The 26,376-nt window shown below is 39.3% G+C and overlaps 1 protein-coding gene and 1 pseudogene across 1 annotated transcript in view; one reads left to right on the top strand and one right to left on the bottom strand.

Moving 5' to 3' along the window:
- LOC110193009 (connector enhancer of kinase suppressor of ras 2-like) overlaps positions 1–26,376 on the top strand; it is a 556,515-nt gene that overhangs the window by 42,072 nt on the left and 488,067 nt on the right. The gene's annotated exons all lie outside the window — the stretch shown is intronic.
- On the bottom strand, positions 10,917–11,414 carry LOC110193011 (thioredoxin, mitochondrial pseudogene; annotated as a pseudogene).

Below are 26,376 nucleotides of genomic sequence, written 5' to 3'. Positions count from 1 at the left end.
TATGGTCAGTACTCTGCCTAATCTATTGGGAAAATTCAGGTTTTAATTGGCAGTTAATTAATTGATGGAGATAGCACCTTACAGTTGGCCTCCTCCTCTTCTGGGCATACAGTGGGCACTGGGTTCATGTTTTTGATTGGCTGATGAATCATGACCAATTTTTTTTTCTTTATCATGACAAGTACTGGAAAGGTTTGGAATAAGGGACCTTTGACATGCTGGACACACATGGCAACCGCCACCCTCACAGAAACAAATCGTGCTGTTGAAAAGGTCAGGATGATCTGCATGCAGAACCCCAGCTCTCTCTTTTCAGAGTGGAAATTTATGCATCATTTCTCATCAGTGAGTCAATCAACAGGGGCAGGCGTTTCAACCAAACACTGAGGCCTTGGGGGCTTTTTGGACCTTTTTTTGTCTTGATTTTATAGTTCTTTGTGCCCCCACAGTAATTAGTCCTTATGAAAGATCTGCTTTTGCTATCATGGATGGATCCTCAGAAGGATTTTGCCTTCTGGAAGTGAAGGAGTTTGTATTTTTTTCCTCCATTTTTAGGCAGTTTCTGGCCTCTAGATTTTCAAGCCCTCACAATCTGACAGGCTTAGGCCAGCAAGCAGGAGAGGCAGGAGGCTGGCAGCCCAAACTCAGGGTTTGCCAGAGGTAAAAGAGGAGGACTAAAGGGGAATTGGCTTTGCTCATTTTACCTCACACTTCTTCTGCTTCAGGGTTCTGAAAGCTTTTTTAAAAAAAAAAAAAAGACTGGGAGTAATATTTGAATACCAGGAACAAAACTGGGGTGGGAGAGAATAAAGAGCAGGAGGGGCAGGGGACAAGTTTGGGAAACACATGCATTTAGCAATTTGAGAGAAAATATCTATTCTTTTAAAGGGAATTCTGAATAAAACATTCCACACTTCTAAGAGAAATTGACAAGGCAAACTGTCCATTTCAGCCCTTTGCTGGGAGGAAAGGGCCTCAGATCCCAGTGGGGGGTGGGGGGTGGGGGCTGGGGGTGGGGAGGAGGCCTGCTGGAGGGGAGGAGAGGGTCGGCTGCTGCAGGTGCTGAATTCTGGGGCTGCTGGGTGGGGTGGAGCTCACGGATTATCTCAGCAGTTGATTCAAAAGAGAAAACAGTATAACTGACAGCAGTAATATTTACATAAAGTATCAAGGAGATGTCTGGAAGGTCTAAGGCAAAGGAGGCGCTCAGAGAGTAGGTTCAGGGCTTGCAGCTTTTCTCTTGGCATTCCAGGTGGAGACAGCTAATGAATTCTAAGTTTTGAGCTCCATAGAGGACTGACTCATCCTGTTATTTTTCCACTCTGAGTGCAGAAGGAGAAGGGGAAGGGGCATGGGGAGTGGAAGGGGGCGGCTGGGAGGAGGCGGGGAGCCTGAGGGAAGATTGGAAGAGACTAAAATTCTCTCTCTTATTTTCCTCTCATAAATGAATATGTGCCCATTGGACCTCTCTTGAATTTCTGGTCAAACTTGCCATACATTATCAATGTAGGTAGGACTCTTTATTTACTTAAATTTAACCCAATAGATTGCAGGCAGCAACGGATCACAAGAGCCTTGTCACATCACCATGGCTGAGCAGTTTATCTCAGAATGGAATGATGACAACAATCAGCCAGTTGATCAGCACCCTGAACATGGAGGTATCTAGGAGGGAAGTTTGTTCAGCAATGCAATACATTTGTATCTGTCATTAACGTATCAGCTTCCTCTCAAATCAATTATTCTTAATAGCATAAAATTCTCCTACTTTTGTTCCTTCTCCAAAATTTCAGCAGAGGAATATGTCAAAAATTCCCAGAAACTGATTCTTCAGGCTTTTAATACTGGATTGTGATCTTCTTCAGAAAGCAGTTAAATAGATGAAAACTAGTATAGAGGATTAAAGGCCAGAAAAGGATACATTACATCTCAGTGATCTGTAAGACAATGCAAATAATCGCATTAGGTTCTCCTGGCCCCATAAATAATTCTCTAAAATAAGATTAGTCTACTACAGGTTTTGAGGGGGTTTTTGGTTGTCTGTTTTGTTTTGCCTTTTTTTTTTTTGAGAAGAGAAAAGAAGAAATTAGATCCAAAGACAGAAAATTAGAAGAGGAAACATCTACGTGAAATTTACCTTATATATCTGTTTACTGCTTATTTCCTCCATGAATTTTGAAAGTATATTTTATTGATGCCTTTCATTTTTAGATCGAAATCATATCTGGATTCTACCATCATATTTTTTTTCTTTTAAGGTGCATTATTAATGCTCCTTTTTCTTTTCTTTTTGAAACATCACTGTCACTTCCAAATGACTTCCCTTCCACAGCAGACCCCTCCCTTTGTAACGAGTACAGTCTAGCAAAACAGATCAGCCCATTGGACATATGTGGAGATCAATGCCTCATTCCACATGTACAGTCCTATCTTCTCAGCTAAGAGGTAGAATGAATGCTTCACCAACAGTCCTTCGAAATCACTTCACTCCAATGATCAGACAAATCCTCCCCTCAGGCCAGCAGCAACAATTAAACAAAAACACTAGATATCCGATAATATAGATAGCATTTTGCCCTAGTAGTCCCCAGTGTCTCTGCTATGAGAAGGGAGCTATGCTTTATTATCTGTTCTCTGGAAACACTATTGATTTTATTTTTATGTACTTTTAAATTTTAATTATTATTATTTTTAAAGTTAAAGGAGTTTGGTTGCTTTTTAGTGATCTTTTTATTTACATTGTTTTACATGTGTTACATTTATTACATTTAAATAATTTTTTTTTATTGATAGCTTTTGCTTTTACATTACCTAAATTTTCTCCTGTATTCTTCCCTCAGTCCCATACTTTTTTCATGACTCCTTTATTACATTTCATTTCAAGAAACCTCATCGTTATTGTACTGAGGAAGGAGAAACTGTGGTTAACAGTTACAACTGACCTGTACTGATAGGTAGAAACTGTTGACTCCCCTGGGACATAGGGAAACTAGGAAGATCCTCTTCCATCCAGCAATGCACTGCCCCTCTTGCTTTCCCCAAAGGCCACAGAAGTAGCTCCTTTTATCTTAAAGCTTTTAGATCTATTAAAACATAAAATGCCTTGAGGAGAGATTACACTGGAGTTACTAACAACCATTTTCATTCTAGTGTGAAGTTTCATCCTTATCCCAAGACAGGTTAAATTGACTTGTATTTATTTTCTGGAGGAGGCAATGGCCACTTGGGGGTAAAGTGAGGGAGTATGAGACCAAGTGAAAAGCCTAGTGGTAGAGACCAGATCAGGACTTCCAAATTCCAGGGTTTTTGATTTGTTTTGAAGTCTTCTGCTGTCTGCCTCAGGTCACTTCTGGCCACTAGAGTCTTCCTCTTGAAGAAACTTCCTCAGGCTGTTTGCTCCAGTTCTTTACACAAACACTTCAGTAGCTTCAGTGCAGCAGCCCAGGTATCTGAGTGAGTGCTCAGTGATTTACCTTGCCCAAGGCCCTCCTCTGATGCCTAAAATACCCACTGAATCCTTTGGGTTATTGCATTATGTCCACAGTCCCAGTTCCATATAAATATGTTACCTGGGAGGGGGAACATCTTTGTCATCTCAGGGCTCTGAGGGCATATGACACAGGATGAAGATAAGATAGGTGGAATAATTGATGGGGGTGCAGGAGACTGAGGATAGGCTTTGAGTAGGAGCTCTGGGCATTATAATACAACTAGGGAGAGGTGTCAAAAGGGAAGGTGGCAGGTACTGAAAACATATTTCATTGACTATGTGTGAAGGGTAGATGATGTTTGCTGTCCCTTTCAGCTAAGGGGACTCTTCTTGGAACATGTCCTAAGACATGTCTAAAGGAATACTCAGTCCTCCTGGACTCATCTCTCACAGTGACCCTTTGATTTGGGAACCCCCATTTTCCTCAGGTAAGTGTCATCTTCCCCACCAACCTCTTCCAGTTGTTACTCTTGGGCCCAACATTCTCTTTGTTAACCCTGACTTTGGCTAAGCCGTGCTTTGGGGCTCTTGGTCTCATTCCCACTTGGCTCCCTGGGTCATTGTTTCATTAGTTATACTCTCCCCTTTTGATCTGCAGTCACTTTTTCATTGGTTCCTTTCTTTTTTTGGAAGGAAACAAGCTCAGGCTGTAGCTTAAGCTTCAGTCTTACAGCACTTTCCTCAGTCCTGCTTCCTTTAAAGCTGGTGGGCTCTCTCTCTTCCCTTTCCCTTCTACATTGCTGAATTGCTCCCTGGAAGTTCATTTTTGACCCCAATGGCATCCCAATGGCCTCTTCTTAGTCTATTCCTATCAGTGTTACAAGAGTTTGTAGCTAGAATGGACCATTCTACAGATGAGGAAATTGAGGCCAAAAGCGGGTAGGTGACTTGCTCAAGGTGGTAAGTGGCAGAGTCAGGATTTAAGCCAGGTCCTCTGAGTCTAATTCCAGTATACTATACTGTCTCTTAGCTTCTTCAGTCTTTCTGAAGGGAACAGGTTCTTTGGACACACAGGGTCCAAGGAAAAAAGGGCAAAACATCAGGGAGTTATATTTGAAATGGGAAAGCCAAGATTATATGATGTGATATTGTTATTAGTGGATGCCAATGATGCTTCAGTTTCAAAACTCTAAGACCTGTATAAAAGTCCTCTTAAAAAAAAAAGATTGGAAATCTATACATAGTACATTGGGCGTTTCAGATCAGAAGGCTATTTTGTATAACAGAAATATCCATGGAGTTCTTTTCCTACGCTTGTTGTTATATAAAACCTAGTCCATGTCACTCCTAGGTTCTCCAGAGAACCTTAAGACTTATAGTAGCTCAGTGGTCACAAGTTGTGCTATAGACCTAGTGGAGTAAGTCCCCCCCCCCCCCGTTAATTCTCCAATCTTTTCCCCAGTGGAAGGTCAAGTTTCTTAGTAAAGATTTGTGCTGCTGCAGTCATGAGCCCTTCTGATTAATGAAGATGACTGACCCAGTAATCAGCAAATCACCAGGTTTATTGTGTACCTTGGCTATATCCAGTCCCTGAGTAGGTAGTAGGGGTGAAGGTTGGGGAGAGATGCCAAGAACTGTTTACTTCCAGGGATATCTGAGCGTATCTCTATCCCTTTAGATTTTTAATGGCTTGGAGAAGTTAAAAAAACAAAACAAAACATTTTTGTCCATGATCCACCTAGCCTAGATGTTCCCCCTTAATACTAAGAGATAACTACTAAAATATGAACACTTCCTCCACTTGATGAATGGTGTTGTTTTAAGGGAGACTTTAGTGACATACACCCTACTTAAACGATTGCTTTAGGTCAGAAACCAAAGTAGTTTCCCTGTAGTTGGGAATAAGGTGTTTGGGCTAGATTGTGTGGCTAATAAGGAGTTAACCATTTATTCCATATATAAATGACCAAATCTCTCCCCCAACTCCTGCCAAAAAAAATTAAACTAGTTTCCTTCTATGTAAAATGAGGGGTTTGTATTGGATCAGGAGTTTTTAACTTGGGGTCTACAAACTTGTTTTAAAAATAGTTTATTAACTCTATTTCAGTATAATAGGTTTCCTTTGTAATCCTACGTATTTTATTTTATTCATTCAAAACATTATTCTGAGAATATTCCCACAGGCTTCACCAGACTGCCTGCCCAAGGGGTCCATGACACAACAAAGGTAGAACCCCTGTGCTAGATGCTAGCTAAAGACCTTTTCAGTTCTATGATTTGATGCTGTTCTGAGAGGAACCAGTTTTCTAGGTTACCAGCTGGGCCTGGACAAGCACAGTCAGTGTCTTTTATCTGATTTCCAACATCGAAAAGCACAGCATGGGTATTCTTTTTTGCTGGGGGGGAATTAGGGAGGGAGGAGCATAGTAACTCCTACTAAATATTTGAAAGGCTGGCACATGGAAGAATGATTAGAATTTCCAAGAGTGGAGCTAGGACTAATGTGCGAAAGTTACAAGGAGGCATATTTTGGCTTCATAAGAATTTCCCCAAAGTCTCAACTGTCTTGACACATGGTGGGCTTCCTCATGAGGCAATGAGCAACCTGTCTACTCTTAAATTTCCTCATATTCCCCTGGGTTCAGTGTTGTTCTTTAGGCCCAAATGTTTGCTCTGGGGTCTTTTGCTGCTTCTGCCCTTGCATTTCATTTGAGAGCCTGTTTTTCCACTTCTAGGGATTTAAAAAGTTGTGTTTGTCGAACTGATGAGAAAATGATCAGTGGATGATTGCTCCTCAACTCAACAAACTAATTTCATTTACTCATTAACAACCTGAAATTGACCACTAAATAAAAGAAGCACATTTCAGAAATATTATGACAAGAGTAATTTTCTATAGGCTGCAACAATTATTTGGGCTGAGATTGACATGGTAAAAAAAAATGAGAAAATAATCTTGTGTTTGCAGATAATGAAAACTCCTATTTGTTTCTGTTCGTTTACAGCAATGGTGTCACACACAAATAGAACTGAGGGTGACTAAACCTTATATAGGGATCCCCACCTTAGAAAACCACAGATGAACATTATCTGTATTCTATTGCATTTGTATTTTATTAAATATTTCCCAATCACATTTTAATCTGGATCAGGCAGTACAAGGAAAGGCAGCTCTTCATAGCTCTAGAACTGGGAGGACCCTCAGTGGCCATCTAGTTCATCCCCCTCATTTTAGAAATGAGGAAATGAAGACTCAGGGTAGGTGACTTGGCCAAGGTCACACAGATAGGATTTGAACCCAGCTCCTCTGACTCCAGTCTAGTACTTCTGTCACTGTACCACACTGTACCTGATTTATAAAGAAACAATCTTTTCCGCCTCCCACTTGTGTCTCAGGCAGACTTTATTCACACATCTTACCTTTCCTGACATACTTGAAGAGGAAGATATTTAAATATTGAGAGAAAATGATTTGGGCCATCAAATCATATCCAAACAAGCTCCAGTCATTCAGTGCTAACTTGGGGCTGGAGCAGCCACCTTCAGAATGTTTCCTCCAGAACCATTTGCTAATTACTGATATAAAAATGCACCTGAGGACAATTGGGAGCAGCTCTGTTTGTGGCACATCCTTGCCTCTGAACACAAAACTACAATTCACTGGAAGCTGCAGCAAACCTTCCCTGCTTTGGCAGCTTTCTGTCTGTGGTTCCTTGGATGAAAGGTGAAGGGGGGGTGGTGGGAAATCATAACAAAAGATAGGCTGTAAATCTTCACTTCTGTACAGTCTTCTTGCCTGTACTTTGAAAAGCCTTGTTATAAGCCTGTATGTCAGAAAATCGAAGAGATACCATACCCGCTAAGGAGGGATTTAATCAGAGCTCTGGCAAGGTAAGCTATAAGCTTAACATCACAGGTAGGGATTTGCCTTTTGGGGAGAGGGGGTAGTAAATGTTTGAAAGAAGTTTGTGTTTTCTTATTCCCCCTTCCCCAATGCTTCTTGTTTTTGTTTGACATTCTCTTTTTCAGTTTTCCATCCTTTCCTAGCAATAGTCTAAGTCTTACATGTTTATTCTAGACCACTATATAATTCATCAAAAAGTAGGCCAGGGGAACTCAAACGTCCTCTGAACTAATCTGGAGAGAATAAGGTTTCTCAAACTGGCTTCTATTTCTAAAATGGCTTTTGTGTATGTGTTTTCTGAATCCAGGAGGTATAGCAATCTGGGTGTTTTGTAGTCTGGAAATACTGGGTACTTAATAGTACCTGGTCTGGAGTGGCAGTAATATGGTCAAGTGGTAGGCAGAAGTAGGGGTAGACCAGAAGGGAGAGGGAGGAAGCAGCCCAAAGATAACCTTTAGCATGTCAATAGGCACCATGGCTTAGTGAATGGATTGTTGGACTTGGAATTAAGAAGATCTAGGTTCAAATCTTGCCTCAAACACTGGCTGTGTGACTTTTTGAAAGTCATTTAACTGTTCTGTGCTTCCTTTTCACCCTTTAAAATGAGGGGGTTTGGGGGGCAACTAGGTGGTAAAGTGGATAGAACACTGGCCCTGAAGTCAGGAAGACCTGAGTTCAAATCTGGCCTCAGACCAAACACTTGACACTTACTAGCTGTGTTACCCTGGGCAAGTCACTTAACCCCAATTGCCTAAAAAAAACAACTAAAAAAAAAACCCGAGGGGGTTGGACTTAATTGCCTCTGAGGTCCCTTCCAACTCAGCCTGTGTTCCTCTGATGTGCCAAGGGGGTGAGGAGGATAGATGTGCCTTGATGTCTGCACAGCTCAGTTGTAAACTGGAGCAAATTTCCTTTGGAAGAGTGAGTTGATGGTTTGACATAAATACTCCCCAAACCCAAACAACTGAGCTTTTACCCAACGTAGGAGAACCTTTTTGATGATAGTGTAATGATGTAAGAATTGGCAAGTAAATAAATTTGTAGAACCCTAGCAGATGAGGAATGCCAGTCAAAGGTGTGTTCCACATCCCAGTCAACCCTCTCTGAGTACTATCTCTAGGCTATCTGTGGGCTCTGTCCCTTGTTCTTTGAGCAGAGAGGAAATGGCCTGGAGATGTTGCTTTATGAAGTAGTTAATCACATGCAGATTACCAGCATGATCAGCTGGGCCACCTCATTCAGAGTCCTTAGAGTCAATGCTGAGGAAACCTGTTGGGGAAATATTTAATGTATATACCATTGATTTGTTCTAAATACTCACCATTTGGGACAATTCAGGTCAGGCCAGGAACTTGAATGTGGCACTGGAAGTGCATTTCCAACACTTGGAAAGTGATAATCCCAGATTAATGATTCCAAGAGTTTTAGATCCTCAGCTGAATCCCGATGAATCACTTGGGCTAGAGGCAATACCACAAACCACCCTATTGACTTTTGGTTCTCTGACTGTTTAATAATAAAAGCAGTCAGTACATTAGAATCTTTGCAGAACAGCTTCTTCACCATCATTCTCATTCCCCCAAAATATTCATCCTGTGAGGCATGGATGATACTGTAATCTGGCCAGGCACAAATCTTTGGGAGCAGTTATTGGGGAGTTTTTCCCCTCTCTCTGGGACGAGAGTATTATAGAATGCCGGAGTGAGAAGGCAATTTGGAGATCATTTATTCTTGTCATTCATTTAACAGATGAGGAACCTATGGGCCCAGAGTGGGGCATTAACTTTTTTTAAAATTTAATTTAATTTTTTATTCAGCTCTGAATTCTCTCCCTCCTACTTCACCTCTACCCTGCCCCAACCCATCAAGAAAATAAGAAAAACAAAACCCATTACAAACATGTATAGTCAAGCAAAACAAAGGGGGGAATGACTTTTATAGATCAACTAGATATGTCCAAGGTTTCAGACTAGAAATGGGTTGCTTGATTCCCAGTCCAGTGAACTTTCTACTTTCTCCTTGTTTTCTATTTTTATTTTGTGCTAATTAGAAAGTCATTTAATAACTCCATGGGAGGGCGGGAAGGCAGAGCATTTTTTTTAGGTGCAGGTTTTGAGGTTTTTCTATGTTAGTAAGTTTTGAACCCCAATATAAAGGCCATTTGTAAAGAGAAAGCAGCAGGGTTAATGATGTGAGCTACTGCCCTGTCACAAAGCAAATCAAGCAGACATCCATTGATGGATGACTAAAGAATAGAGAAGCTTTCAAACCCAAAGCCTCCTTAATCTCTGAACAGGAGAAGACGTCATCACCCAGCAGATTGACCTTTGAAACTAGAGGGAGGGTAGTGAATGGAACCATTTTATCATGCTTCATCACTTGTGCCTGAAGAAAGGGATTAGATGAAATATAGTCAATTCCTAAATGTTCCTGTCCTCCATTTCAGATCCCACATGCTGCAGTTGAGGAAGCTAAGGGAAATTCGGCAGTTGAAATTAACATAGTAGCATCACCTTTGAGGAGTCTTGAAGTTTAGTTTAGCTGGGCAAAAAAGGCAAAACATATTGGGACAGAAACTGTGTGGCCTAGAAGAGACCAGTTTTCTATTCCTTTCATTCCCTTCCTATTAAACTGGTAGATTGAAATTCCTTTCTAAATCTCAAGAGTTCTTACTGTAAAATAATCTGACACATTTCTGATCAGGTTATTGGCTCACTCATGGAACTAATTTAAATTTAAATTTTATTATTTTTAAAAAATTAACACACCACCCCATTGTTCAATATGTCCAGTTAAGCCTCCTGCTGTTAAACCTGAAGGACCAGCCAAGGATAAAGTAAGGTGATGCTTCAGGGCTCTTCCAGCCTATAGGGCTTGGTAGAAATCTTCCCCTCCTTCCAGCTCTTGCTGTTATGTCCTTATAGTTGGAAAGAAAGAGGAAGGATGGAAAGAGGTGCCTTCTAGAGATGGTTCTGGTTGCCACAAGGGAATTTTAGTGTGGAGGCTTAGGGTTTGTTCTTCTTTGCAAGAGGTTGAAGGTGTGTAGTAAAGTTTTCTATCAGACCTAAAAAAACAAGAGAAGTATGTGTTTCTTTTTTTAAAAAAAAGTACAATGTGAGCAGGGTAGAAAGTCTCAGCTAGATACAGAGGCCTGCTTTATTTCTTTGTCTCAGAGACCCACCAGAAGACAGCCGAAAGTTCTTACAGCTCTGACAGAGTGGTCTTCTATTGAACAACCTCATGGAGGCAAAGTTCTCTCCAAAAACTACATAAGAGCCACCAACTCTACTGGTCCTAGATTAAGGTGGGATTGGGGATGGTCATGGGGAAGAAGGTTTACGGGTCAGAGGGGGGCAAAGTGACCTAGTCCTTTCCTTCCCTAATGAACAGCAGTACCCTTTCCTTAACTACCTCCCCTCCCCCCCATGTAGTCAGATAGAGTTGAACTGAGTTCTGTAAGTTCCCATGATTGAGGATGAAGGCCACTGAATGACCAAGAGGGGCTAGATAGCTGTGATCCCTACCCCCCAAAAGACATCAGGGCCCCAGAGATAAAGAAAGGCAACCAGTGCTCTTTCCTGGTCAGCAGTTGATCAGCTTCTTCAGGAAGGCTTCAAGCTGCTCTTCATTCTTGAGCCCTACAAACTTGTCCACCACATCCCCGTTCTTGATGGCTAGCACCGTCGGCACTGCACACACCTCAAAGTCAATGGCGAGGTCAGTGTTTTCATCAATGTCCACCTTAGCCATCACTACCTTGCCCTCCTGCCTGCCTACCATCTTCTCCAGCCGAGGTCCCAGGATCTTGCAGGGACCGCACCACTGGGCATGGAAATCCACCACCACTGGGATGTTGCTGTTGAGGACCCTTTCCTGAAAATCCGGCTCATCCCGGATGTGGAATGTAATCTTGTGAATGCGGGTAGTCTGTAAGAGTCGGGTGAGGTTTAGTGCTGCAGTGGTAGGGCCGTTGGGGGTAGCCTGCAGGACCCCAGCGCCAGGGGGAGCCCAATGGCGCCCAGGCAGCTTCCTGGCCAGGAACGAAGCCAAGGACCTTCTTAAGACCAGGCGCTGAGCCATGGACCTGGGTTTGAGTTAGCTTTAAGGGCTAGCGGAGGAGTCAGTGAGTCTGGAGTGCGGCCAATGGGACGCGCAGGGCTGGACCCCTTCTGAGGTATGAGGACACTAAGCTACTCTTGTTCGTCTGCCTTCCTCTCCCTTTTCGTCTTCCTCCTACCTCCGCCTCCCGAGAAATGCTGCCTGCCTCTGCATGCACGTTCTCAGCGTTCTGAATTGGAAGGCGAAAGAATAAGCAGCAGGCGTAGCCCGTTCTGTTGCCAATGGGGTCCATTCTTGGGCAAGCCTCTTCACAATCTCCCTGCCCCCTCCCCCTCTAGCTCCGCGGTAAGAGGATCAACGGGGGGAGCTGAGCTACAGCGCCTTCTTATTCTTTTTAGCTTGGACACTAACTATCTATGTGGACACGTTTACAATTTTCACATTGTTAGAGTTTGTCTGGGGCTATAGATAAAAGAATGGGGGATAAGATAGTGGGCAAAGTAGAATTCTGGGCCCTATGTCCATTAAATATCCTCAGTCTATGCATTGTTTTTTGGCTTACCCAGGGATTGGAGGTACCAAAGGAATAGAAAGTCCAGAAAATACTCCCATGAAAATGGTGACTTTCCCATTGTCCTCTGTAGTGAGAATAAATTTTGTTTGTTTTTTAACATCCAAGTCCCAGTAGAGGCCATGCACTGCTCTTTCTTTAAAATAATACTTTATTTTTCCTCCCGGTTACGTGTAAAGACAATTTTTAACATTCATTTTTAGAAAAAAATTGAGTTCCACATTTTCTGTCTCTCTCCCCCACTTCCTCATCTCTGAAACAGTAAGCAATATCTCATGTTTAATCACGTAAAACATATTGTCATATTAGTCATGTTGTAAAAGAAGACACAGATCCAAAGGGGGAAAAACGTGGAAAAATGCAGAAAGTAAAAAATAGCATGCTTCCATCTTCATTCCAATTTCATCAGTTCTTTCTATGCAGATGGATAGCATTTTTCCTCATGAGTTCTTTGGGATTATCTTGCTTCATTGTATTGCTTAGAATAGCTAAATCATTCACCGTTGATCTTCGTACAGTATTGCTGTTACTATATATAATTTTCTCCTGGTTCTATTTTACTTTGCATTAGTTCATGTAAGTCTTTCCAGGTTTTTCTGAAATCATCCTGCTCATCATTTCTTATAGCACAATAGTAGCTATTCTCCAATTGATGGGCATCACCTCAGTTCCAATTCTGGAAATTTCCAATTCCACAAAAGAGCTGCTATAAATATTTTTATACAAACAGGTCCTCTTCCCCTCTTTTTCTAAATCTCTTTGGGATACAAGCATAGTAATGCTATTCCTGGGTCAAAGGGTATGCACAGTTTTATAGACCTTTGGACATAGTTGCAAATTGCTCTCCAGAATGATTGGATAAGTTCACAACTCTGCCAACAGTGCATTAGTGTCCCGATTTTTCCACATCCCCTCCAACATTTTCTTTTTCTGTCATATTTTCTTTTTTTGTCATATTAGCCAATCTGATAGATGTGAGGTGGGACATGCACTGCTCTTTTAGAGTCTAGAGTAATCTGGCCATTTGCTGTCAAACAGGAGCAGAATAGCTTTAGACCCCATCGAATGTAATTTTGACATACATTTCTGAGCACTTCCAAGTTGTAGCCCTTAGCAGTTTGGTGAAAAAAGTATTGGATTTAGAGCTATAATGTCTGAGTTAGATTACTAGTTCTTACACATGTGACCTTGGGCAAGTCATTTAAGTTTCTTCATATGTAAAATAAAGGGTTTGGACTAGATAACCTCTCAGGTCTCTAAGTACTCAATCCTATGAATCTTATTTTTGATGGCAAAAAGTATCTTCAAGAGAAAGCTGTTAACAAAAAGGGCATTGCAGTAATGCATCTAGGTATGGGAAGTACACAGCTCCAACTTCTACTGTGATTTCATTGCTTTGACTATTCTCATAGACACAGAGAAGGTCATTCATTGGTAGTATAACTAAAGAAATTTTAAGTAGTTACCTTGCCCTCACCGTGACACTTAACTTCACTACAGAGTGCAAAAACACATTGCAATCTTTTGTTTCATCATTCGATCACTAAAGGTCGAGGGAAGAAGTTACATTAATGGATGAGACAGTTACTGAGTACTAGGAAAGTTAGGTGAGTGACAGTGTTGGATTCTGAAATGCAGTGATTACCTCACTACAAATATTCTGTGAATATCACTTTGCTGACCTCTCCTCAACTATCCATTCTGCCCCAGTGAAATTTTTCTAGATCACTTATTCTGTGAAGTTCTAAAGAAGAAAAAATTTAAAGGATTTTAAGGCAGGATGCTTCTCACTGTGTGTGATTCTTGTCCAGGTCCACCTATAAATTCTCCACAAATGAGCTAAGTGCTGGAGGCCGTAGCTATGTTGTCGAGTAGATAAACTTTCTCATCCCCTTTTTTCATTCTCTGAGAAGCTCACTATTTTCATGTTATTCCCTGGGTGCCCAGAGCCTCTTACCAGGCCCTGGGTAGTACTCATGCTTTATACTCTCCATGCTAGCCAGTGTTTCTGTGAATCTTTTCTGTGTCTTGAATTTCAGAAGTTAATAGTGGGCAGTAGTGTGTTATTTAGATAAATTAATCCCAGCCAATTTGTACAATTCAATAAAAATTAAATGCAATCATGTTCAAGGCCCTGTGCTAGATGTTAAGGGCATAGCAAAAGAATCTCTGTGCCCAAGGGTCTTACATTCTGCATTGGGTAGATCTTTAATAATGGATTTTATCAAAAGACATAAGCAAAAGCCAAATAAGATGGGAAGGCAAGTCACTTAACCTCTCTATGCTTCACTTTTGTCATCTCTAAAATAAGGGAGTTGGACTGAGTGGTTTCTAAGCTCTAAAACTATAATCTTCTGTTGTGATATGGACTGGTAGGAGGAATACCCATATGAATGAGATTATGGATCCAGTGAAGTATTAATGAATGATTCTACCAGTGTTGGAAATATCAGGCACCATGTTTGATTAGGTAGCTATTTATTTCATAAAGAGGGCCTTTTGGATCCCTTTAACTCATACTGCCTAATGTTTCAGGGTATAAGACCAACACTTGTCATTTAGTTTGGGAGCCCCAGAATCCTTTACAAATTTTCTTTAGAACTTCATAGAATAACTGACCTGGAAGAATTTCGCTGGGGCAAAGTGGATAGTTGAGAAGAGGTCAGCAAAGGCATATTCACAGCATACTTGTAGTGAGGTAATCACTGCATTTCAGCATCCAACATAGTCACTTTCCTAACCTTCCTAGCACTCTAACTGCCTCATCCATTAATGTAGCTTCTTTCCTCAACCTTTAATGCTCAAGTGATGAAACAAAAAATTGCTATGTGTTTATTGCACTCTGTAGTGAAGTTAAGTGCTGGTGTGAGGGAAAGGCCAACTATGTGAGATTTCTTTAGTTACATCACCAGGGTTCTAGTCTAAAGTGCTTCCCTTCTAACTTGACCAAGGTTTAAGAAAGGTTGTTTCAAGGAGTAAATAGCTTTTTACACATATGTTAGTTGATGATCTCAACATCCTTGTATAACAAACAAAAGTGGGTCACATTCTACAGGGAATACACTGTGCTGTTATCAGATTGATGACCTTTTAGAGGTGTTTAACTCTTTTAGGACACTAACAATTGAGAGTATATGCTCAGTGGGAATTTATCAAATAATACTTGTTACCTGAATATTTTGATTGATTTTGAGGCAAGATTCTTGAGGGAGTTCTTTGAATATTAGACCATGTCTTTTACTTCTATTGTGTCATCTACAACATGTCACACAGTTTTGAGCATTTAAGAGTTCTGAGACTGGCCACTTGGTGATGAAAATTATTTTGGCCTTGGCAACCCTTGAAACAAAGGAAAAAATGGCTCTTAGTCATGTGCAGCCCTCTTCTGCTTCTGCAGTGATAGTATAGTGCTGGAAAAGGGGCAGAGAGTACTAAGAATCACCACTTTTAGACAGTCAATAAACTTTAAATTGACTATTATTATTCTAAATGTAAGAACCTTGTCCAGTGACCAATGAATGGACATGTTTTTAGAGGAGATGAATCATGGCTATTTTGACATTCTTGCTATAAATTAAACTAGAAGAAGAAGAAGAAAAGAAGTTACAATTAAGTAGAAGGATAGCTTATTGGATATTCCAAGGACAAAGTTGGCAGAGTGAGTTTCATTGCATGCCCCAAAACTACAGTAAACACTATTTCTTGGGACATTTAATCATCATACATTGCAGCACTCATGATAAGTATTTGCAAAAAAAGATCACCATGAAAATATAGTTCACACAACCAATATTGGTTGCTATAAATGATGTGATGGAGAAATTCTGTGAGAAACTTAGTAAGACTCTTCAACTTACAGTCTATTGCTGGGTGACTTCTGTGCAAAGGTGGGAAAAGGTGAGGATAGGGTATATCTATTGATCTATCAGAAATCATAGCACAGGAGAAAGAAATGAGATAGGCTAAAGACTTAGAGATTGTACAGCAGAGTTGCATCTTTATAGTATGAATATTCCATTCATAAAAGGAATTGGTAGGTGGCGGACTAGCTGAATACCTCATAACATTACAAAAAAAAAATGAAATTGACTACATTTTAGCTGATAGGAAAAGATTTCTTTTTAATACAGGAGTTAGCCCTGAATCAACTGTCTATGCAGAGTAAGACCATTGAATTCTCAGAGATAAGATCAGAATTTACAATAAAGAAAAGACTCATGAGAAAAAGATTTTACATAAAATTACAATGATTTAACCCAGAAGTATTTAAATAAGTTATTAAAAATCAGAAATGGGAAGTGGACAATGGACATGATGCCAACTCTAAATATTTCATCTAGACACTTAAGCAATGTAAATTAATTGCCCCAACAAGGAGAGCAAAATAGCAGAGAAAGCACCTTAGTTTTCAAATATTTGACTTAATATCTGACTTAAATGTAAAATGGAGAGATGTTAGGTTATTATGTTCATTTGTTTCTGGATCTTATGTATTTCATCTGTCCTACTGATTAACTCCTTTTTAAAAAAATTATCAAATAGTCAAATAGTTTTGGTGATTATTTTTTTCATAGTATAGTTTGAGATCTGGTACTGCTAAATCTTCTTTCTTCTCATTTTTTCCCATAATTTTCCTGCAATTCTTGCTCTTTGTACCTCCATATAAAGCTTATTACTTCTATGAAGTGGTCCTCTGGTAGTTTGATTACTATAGTGCTGAATCTGTACATTAACTTAGTTAGTATTATCATTTTTATTATGGTAGCATGGCCAAACTATAAGCAACTAATTCCTCTCCAATTATGTCTTTCTTAATTTTTGTAAAGAGTTCTTTGCAATTCAATTGATAAAAGTCCTATCTATGTCTTGGTAAGTGGATTGCCAGATATTCATTTTGAATGGAATTTCTTTTTCTTATTTTCTTAGTTATATACAGAAAGGCTGATGATGTTTGTGGGTTTATTATGTATCCTCATACTTTTTTTGAAGTTGTGCATTGTTTCTGTTACTTTGTTAGTTGAATCTCTAAGTTCTCTAAATAAACTCTCATATAATTTTGTTTCTTTGTCTATACTTATTCTTTTTCTTATATTTTTGATCTATATCCATATCTATATCTATATATCAAATGAAAGTAGTGACAGTAGTACTTTACCCCTGATCTTATTGGAAATGCCTTTAGTGTTTCTCCGTTACAGATGATGTTAGCTAGTGGTTTTTATTTTTGTGTCTGTATCTATATCTATCTATCTATCTGTCTTTCTGTCTATCACCACATTAAGGAAACATTCATTTGTTCTTATGCTTTCTAGTATTTTTAACATGAGGGTGCTGTTTTTTTATAAAAAAATCCTCCTTCATCCATTGATGGAATTATGTGATTTTTATTGTTCTTGTTATTAATATGGTCTGTTGTATTTATAGTTTTCCTAATATTGAACTAACTCTGCATTCCTAGATCTACTAGGGAAGGGAAAAAGGAACAAGCATTTACTAAGTACCTTCTATTTGCCAGGCATTGTGCTAAGCACTTTCCAAATATTATCTGATTTGATCTTCACAACAACTCTGTGAGGTAGATGCTGTTATTATCCCCATTTTACACTTAAAGAAACTTAAGCAGTCAGAGGTTAAGTGACTTGCCCAGGGTCACACATCTGGTAAGTGTCTAAGGTTAAATTTGAACTCTGGTCTTCATGAATCCAGGGCCAGCACTCTACTTCACCATCTAGCCTCCTTTTCTAATAATACTTTCTAGTTGTTTTATCCAGCCTGCTTAGGCTACCCTTCTCACTTCCCATCTTTTTAGATTGGCCACTCTTCCCGCACTGCTGTCTATGCTTGTATCCCCTCTCTTTCTGCTTACTTTACATAGCTCTTAAAATTATTCCATGCCAATGTAGTGGCTGTATGGATCCTTCAATATTTAGGGCTGCATCTCATTTTCTGGGCTATAAACTTAGCCTTAATAGTATGGAAAATATTACTCTCAACCTCTTCCCCCACTTTAACCATTTCCTGATCCCTATGAGAATCAAGGGTAGATTTCCCCAAAGAATTCTTCTTGTAATCGTGGGGGAAAAAAAGATCTAAATCTGTAGTTTTCTCAAATTTGGCCTTTTTCATAGGAGAAACTTTTGGGAGACTTTTAGGTCTTTGAAAACTTTATTCCAAATTTACTCCTTCCAGAAATCTCCCTTAGTTCCTTTGATGGTATTCATTAGAAACTTTACTTCATTACTACAGCATTTATGTGCTAAATTGCTTCTGTCTATGTATTGATTTATTTGCTTTATACATATTCTTAAACCTTGTTCACTTTGTATTGCCTGTTAACTCCAAGTGAATTAGGAGCCCTGTGGACAATTGCAAAGAAGTAAATTCAGGCCTGATGCAAGGAAAAACTTCCTAACAAACAGTGCTGCTTCAGGTCTTTAAGCCGAGGCTGGATGACCATTTCTCAGCTATTTTGTAGAGTATTTGTGTTCAGATATGAATTGGACTATACACTTCCTTCCTACTGTGAGATTCTGTGGTTCTGTTTCTTTTGTTATGTTTCCCTGCACAGTGCCCAGTCTTCTGGCATGCACACAGCTAGTGCTCCATAAATACCCATCTGCTATTCACCAGGGGCCCAGTGGCCCACAAATAGTTGGAAACAATTTCTACTGCAATACTGACTATACCTAGGTTTGGGTATGGTACAGTAATTAGGTGAAACCCCATCATCTGAAATCTCCTTTAATGTGCAAATTGCAAAGGCAGCTGGATTTGATAGATTTCTGTCTTGTTTGACTTTGAATGTTGTTTATATATATATATATATATATATATATTATATATATTTTTTTTTTTGTTATGACAGTGATGAAAACAGTACATATCTTTAAAGAAGAAAAGTATTAATATAATTGAAGAAGGGTTAGGAAGAAGCACTTTTTGTGACTCATCTTAGTTCCAGCAAATAATATAGATATCCTTAGGAGATTGAATTTGGGATGGCTCAAAGACCATGGCTGCCCATTTTATGGAAACCATTCAACATCTGGCTTTTGATCTATTGACTTTATTCTGGGCAATGTTAATTGTTTTTAATCTTACCAACCTGGATCTGAATCTTGTCCTTCCAGTAACATTTTTTTGTTTCAGTATCATTTGCCTGCTCTCACTTTATCATGTCCTATTACAGAAAGACCATTACATCATCTCCCTCCCTAACCTGTGCCAAGCATCTACGAACTTGCCAACTTTTAAAAAAAGGATTATTTGACAAAATTGTAGTGAAGTTCAATGGGTTTGAAGAAACTATATAGACATTAAATTGTAAAAGGCAGTAACAAAACTGCTTGATTTGTGTCCCTTTCCACATTTTTCTTTTCTTCTATGCATTTAAAAATGTTTTATTGATTTTTTATTCTGATCTATCTCTACTTTCCAGCCTACTCCTAAGTATGTATCATCTAGTAAAATAAATCAACACGTGTATGAAAATGCATATCTTATTCTGCATTTCTAGTCCAGAGGTGTCAAACCTGCTGCCCAAAGGCCACATGAGGCCCCCAACACTCCTGAGTGAAGCTTGAGCCAGATGAAAAAGAAATTGGGAAATATTTAACAAAATAAGTAAAAACACAATAAGATGTAGATAATATGGATACGTGGTTTTCTAAACCAGTGTGCAGCTGACAGGGATCCTTATGTACATCTTAGTGGCCCCTATTTCTATTTGAGTTTGACACCGCTGCTCTAGTCCATTTCTTATACAAGCCAATTTCATGTTTGTATTTGTTTATTGAAATGTTTCTGTTTGTTGATAATTATTAAGTTTATAGAAGAAAGAAAATTGTGTTTATTAAAGAGTTTATGGATTCTGCAAATGGCTGTTTGTCAATGGGGAAAGAAGAGGTTTTCCCAGTTCTATCAATTGCACAAATCTTTACTAAGCACGTAACTGTGTGTTCAACATTGATGTTATTCCATGGAGGGAGATAAGGCATTATTCCTGCCCCTGGGAGCTCATAATCTAATTATGGTGACATTAGTGAACAATACACCCCAGATTACCCACAGTGTTTTCTTTCTTTGCAGTTGGTCTGACTGCTACCCTCATTCCAGGTGAGTCCTATCACTCTTGGCACACTACATAGCTTACCATTAACCCTTTCTTGATACTGAAATGAAAATGTCAGATGGTGCCTTGAAAGATTCAGTAACCAACCCAGTGACTACCACCACTGTTTTATTTGCTGTTAAATCAGGCCTTTAATTCAGTTTTCTCTATTACTTAAAATACTTTGAGGACCTCAAAAGGAGAGAGCACAAACTCAAGGTCTTTATATAACATACATAATTCACTACCAGACTAAGATATCTGACATCAGTAATATGATGATAAATTGATAGACCTGATCAGAATGATGTCATATTGGGCCAATAGCATGGACAGCATCCTGACAACAAGTGACATTGAGGCATAAAAAATGTAGGATCCTAAGAGAAAATGAAGAAAAAATTTCAAATAAGTGAGTATGAAGGGTTGTATCATGCTATGTAGGTCAAGGTCTATAACATTCTCTAATTGAGGAAAAGGGCAGCCTACTTATTTCCTTACATCTTAGAAGAAAGGGTATGGCAGTCTGGAATAAGGGAAGGTAAGTTGTAAATCAACCTGCACATACTTCATGATTTTGATTTGAGAGCATGAGACCATAAGTGGGCTTGCAGCATTACATATTTTACAACTGTCATTCTATGTTGCTCTTCAACTGAAGGATTTGTCTAAGACTCAGAAGGAGATAAAATGAAAAAAGGCAGCTCAGACTTCAGTTTAGATTACATTAGGAATACACTGGCATTCCAGAGGCACATATGTTGCTGCTATTGCTGCAATTGTTTGCAAAGCTGTGATTCTATGTAAGGCAGAACTTGGTAGTATTTGGATGTGAGCAGAAATGGCATGAGACATGTTAAATGGCAGTGAGCTCCTTGCTACTGGAGGTGTTCCGGTAGAGACTAACCCATCACTTAGTAACCTCTCTTCCTTGGAGGTTCATGCTATCCAAATTTATCACCCAGTGCAGAACCTGGTGGCTGTTCTCTGTCAACTCCCAGGTCACTCTCTTTCCTTCCTCAATGAGTTCAGTATTTGTTTTAGCCTTTTCTTCCTAATTCTTCCCCTCATACTAGGAGACTTCTGCATAGATACTGATGTTTCCTCAAATACCTTAACTTCCCAGTTCATCTGTCTACTTAATTCCCCTTATTTAGTCCTCCACTCTAGAAATGGTCTTGCTATTACCCTTCATCTTGCCATCACCCATAATGGTTCTACTTTACATGTGTATAAACTCTGAAGTTCCTTTATTTAATTGTAATCTTTTATCAATCCCTCTTTCCCTATGCCTTATGACCCTTGTGCCACTTCTTTATCCTCACTCCATGTCCATTTCTCCACTTCTCATTTCTTTCTCAGGCCATCACCCCTTCACTGGCTACCCTCCCTTCCCTGTCTTAAGTACTAGGTGAATCAATTCACCTCTTTCACTCTCTTCTACTGCCAACTTCCTTACCCTATTGTCCTATTGCTTATAATTATTTTTTGCCAATTCTCGATCCTGAATTATTCCCACCCTCTACCTCTTTTTTTCCTGTTCATGTGCTGCCGAGTGGACCTGGAGAAAGTCATGGAAATGTACTGATTGGGTCCTCTACAAGTTGATCTATTCATTCAGGCCCTCATTTCAACAAGACAATTCTTCTTCTTCTCCTTAATTGATTCATTATCCCAAACCTCGGAGTGGCCATTTCAAACTATGTCTCTCTTCAAGCCTCTCATGGCACCACCTCCCACCAACCTCTCTGCTGAAAAAACATTATGCCATTAGCCAAGAGCATCTTCTTTTCTCTTCCTCCTTATTGCAGATTGCTCAGATATTTAATCTTCAGAGTCTCTCTCATTGCTTCCTCCTTGACTTCATTCTTAGATGAAGAGCTGGCCCTTATTTTTGTCTCAACCAACCTATCCGCATATGCCCTTGATCCCATTCCCTCCTGTCTTTTCCAGAAAATTGCCCTCTCAATCATCTCCACTTTCTAATTGTCCTTCCCTGCTGCCTAGAAACATGCTTATGTCTTCTCTATCCTTAAAAAGTCCGTCACTCGATTAGACCATTCCCACTAGGTATTATCCTTTCTTTCTTCTCCTTCTTGACTAAACCCCATGAGAAAGCTGTCAACACATATCCCATTCACTTCCTGTCTTTTCACTATCTTTTAAACTCTCTGAAGTCCGGTTTCTGACATTATTCAACTGAAACTGCCCTCTACAAAGTAGCCAGTGATCTCAATGACCAAATCTAATGGCATTTTCTCAGTCCTCATTCTTCTTGTCTTCCCTGCTACATTTGAAATTGTTATTTGCCTTCTCCTTCTGGATACCCTGTTCTCTCTAGGTTTTCATGACACTCTTCTTTCCTGGTTCTCTTATCCATGTGACCATTCCTTTATCTTCTTTGGTGAACCTTCATCTATGCCATACCTACTAACCATGACTATCCACAATGCTCTTTCCTGGGCTCTCATTTCTTCTTTTTCTTTCTTGCTTGGTGACATCATCCACTCCCATATGTTCAGGTATCTTCTAGACCATGAAATGATTTCCAGATCTATATATCCAGCCCTACTTAAATTTTCTCCTAAGCTCCAATCCCTCATTACCAACTGTCTTTTGCACATCTCAAACTGGATATCCACCAAGCATCTGATTTGGCATATCCAAAAAAGAACTTTCTCTTTTTCCCGAATCTTCCTCTGAACTTCCCTGTGACTATTGAGGCCACCACCATTTTCCTACATTCAGGCTCACAATGTCATCGTGTTATCTTGACTTTGCACTTGCACTTACCTTACATATCCAATTTGTTGCCAGATGTCGTCATTTCTCCCTTTACAACATAGCTTGAATATGCCCCCTTCTCTCCATTCACAGTCACTCCTCTAGTTTAGATCTTCATATACTCTTACCTTGACTATTTTAATAGTCTTCTACCAGGGGTGGGAACCTGCAGTCTCAAGGCCACATGTGGCCCTCTAGGTCCTCAAGTGCAGCCCTTCAACCAAATCCAAACTTCACAGAACAAATCCCCTTAATAAAAGGATTTGTTCTGTAAAACTTGCACTCAATCAGAAGGACCTAAAAGGCCATATGTGGTCTCGAGGCTGGAGGTTCCCCACCCCTGGCCTTCTACCTTCTAATTGGTCTCCTTGTCTTTTGTATCTTTCTGCTTCAATCCAGCCTCTACACAGCTTCAAAAGTAATTTGCCTAGTCAGTCAGTCAATTAAGCATTTAGTAAGCACCTACTATGTACCAGGCACTATGCTAAGTGCTGGGGATACAAAATGAGGCAAAAGATAGTCCTTGTCCTCAAGGAGCTTGCAATCTAGGTCACCCTCCTAGTCAGTAAAGTCCAGTGACTCTCCATTATTTCCTGGAACAAGTATAAATGCCTTCATTTGTTATTTATTGCTCTTAACAACCTGGTCCTGCCTTTGAACTATCTGAAAAATCACCAGAGATTGAGTTGCGACTAGAAGCAGGAAAACTGGAAGACAAACCCAACTTCCCCAGAACCCATTTAGGCCTAAAATGGCACCTTTTAAATACATAGGGAGACTACACTGCCTTCCACTCTGTATTTGGAGGCAGCTCTCAGAAATATGGCAGTAGCGCCAATGTACCACAAAACCCAAAGTTTATGTAACAAATACTTGTATTTGAAAAATGTTGAATTTGTCTCAATTTTAACACCTAAGCCTAAAGTTACCCCTGCTAATAACTGACAGTAGGCATTTCAGGATAATTTAGGAAGGAAGCTATGACATTCCTGAGGTCTAGTAGTTATGCTATTGTCATGAGATTATAAACTCCTTGGGGAGGAGGGATGTGGTCTAATCTAAATTCCATAATTCCCATAGTATCTAGTATCTTGCCATTTGCCCTCTTGGGGTTTGATAGCTGCATAATGGCAGAATACACTTAATATTTTTCTTAGAAAAGTAATTTCCCTTTCTTTTTCTTCTCCTCTCTCTTCCTCTTACTGCTGGCATTGAGATTCTTCCTTAATGGTGCCAACCTCTATTGCACCCTTTGAAAAGATGAATAAAAATGTTAATTTTTGTGGAAAATGGAAATTTTTTCATCTTGAACTTAGCATATAATTCACCAATACATTTAAATTTGCTACTTATGTAGGAAGTCATTTTGAAACTAAGCTTCCAATTTTCCTGAAGTGGAAAACATGGTTCTACATTAAATAACAAAAGAAACAAAGCGATGTAAATGGAATCCTAGAAACAAGCTTTTGAAAATAAAAGCAACAATAGTTTTTATGAGAGATTTCAGCCAGTTGGGCATATTCTTCCCACTATTTATCCCAGTATAAATGACCACCTGTGAAAGTTGTATTTATTTGCAGCATAGATGAAAAGAAACGGTAAAAGTTAGGGAGAGTTAAGTTAACAGAATTGGTTCTTAATTTCATTGTGTTTATGTGTGACAAATATATGTTAAGAAAATCAAGATACTTTTTTTTGAAAGAGGAAACTTGTAAGCAAAATATAGAAACTGAGAGAAATAAGCATTGCTAAGAAAATATAGAATCACTACTTGGCTAATGCCACTGATCAGGACAACTCTCCTGGAAATATGATAAATTGCTACCATATAGGAAGAATCAATGAAATGTACCTGTGTGTTCTGAAGATATCTAACGACTTTCAAAGGAGGTGTTAGAATTTGGGATTGCCAGAGTTAACCTTCTCAGATGTAGTTACTTATTATACTTAAGTACTTTGAAGCTAATTATTATTTTACTTTTGCTATATGGGTCAAATGTCTTTGCAGTAGAATTTGTTCTAGTTATCAGTTTTCCAATATACTATAATGTGTTGCCTTTATTTTAAAATTTTTTTAGTTATCAAATAGCTAATATCATCATTAAAATATTCACTGATTCCGACTGATTTGAAAATATTACATGAAGCAGAAGGCCATATTGGGTAATGGTAAGTTAGTGTATTATGTCTCCACAGAGTCTTGTGATCTTTTGGTCAGTGCAGTTCCTTGACTCAGATACCATGCGTGGAGGCTCTAGAATAGAGGATTTATTTCCCAAGTGGAAGCTTATTGCTCAGAAGGGTTTGTAGTGTTGCATGTTTTGTGATTTTTATTTGGTATGTATGTGCTTGTTAATTAAAGGTCATAATAATGTGTGAAAAAATGATTTCCATAGTGAATTAAGTCCTGTCCTTATACCCTTTGGCCCCTAACATACCTTTCTACAAGAATTCTTATATCAATGAAGTACTGTAAAGGGGTGTTGGGCAAGCCATTGGGTTTTGGGATTTGTTTGTTTCTTGGTATTTAGGTATGGATTCCTGCTGTGGCCTGGATTTCATTCTTGAGATTTCATGACATGCAGTCTGGACATTCTTAGATAAGGAGAAATTAAACCTAGGGAAGAAAAGCAAACCTTTGAAGGCACTTTCCCCTCTTGAGTATTGCAGAAGCGACGGGCAGCTTCAAGGACTGTGCTCCCTGAACCCTGAGGCTGGAAGCTGAAACCAAATATCTGATCTTTCCCTAGGAAAGCTGAAAAGCTTTATTGGTGATTCTTCGTTCTTTAGAAACTGAATTTCTGTGTTGCAGGAAGGAATAGAGAAAAAGAAAGAAGTGATTTCAGTATCAGTAGGATGCATCTTTCTTGAAGGGGTTAATGTTCTGGTCCTGAGCAAAATTGATTTACTAATTACATTGATTTATGCTGGGTGCAGCTTTAATCAATGCATGTGGCCCCACTCCAGGACTTCTCTGTACTTGTTATTATGCTTAGAGGCTTTTTCCATAGAACCATTTTGGTGACTATTGATGGATCACTACAAAGTCTAATGTATGGATGCAGAATTAAGTAGTGAATTCACGTTGCTTTGCTTGAAGATAGGCTATAAGATTTACTTAGCTATCCACAGCCTTGTTCTCCAAAGAGAACTTGGCCATGGCTATAGCAAAGTCCCTGCATTGAAAAATATCACTCAAATGATTGGAAGGGGGAGTGTGGTTTCCAGTTTCTATAGCACATCAGAGTGTGTTTAAATCTGTCATTTACAAAGTTGTTATTCTGACTTCTCTTATTTAATCCTTTTTTTTTGTATTTGCCACTAGCAAAAATATTTGGCAGAGTCTCCCTTTGTTGGAATCTGCACACCTGCCCATTTACAGTGAGCTTATGTTAGAATGCCTGTAATTTTAGAAAATGTGAATGAATCCTATACAATTTCTCAAATACAATTTAGCCCAATTCCTTCCTCTTATTTAATTATGGGCCTAATTTACTGGCTGTCCATAATCCCTGTCC

The sequence above is a fragment of the Phascolarctos cinereus genome, unplaced genomic scaffold (assembly GCF_003287225.1).
Source record: "Phascolarctos cinereus isolate Bilbo 61053 unplaced genomic scaffold, phaCin_HiC Scaffold_8;HRSCAF=390, whole genome shotgun sequence".
In the NCBI taxonomy this organism is placed as follows: domain Eukaryota; kingdom Metazoa; phylum Chordata; class Mammalia; order Diprotodontia; family Phascolarctidae; genus Phascolarctos; species Phascolarctos cinereus.
The sequence above is the reverse complement of the archived record's forward strand: the minus strand, read 5'-3'. Positions and strand labels throughout refer to the sequence as shown.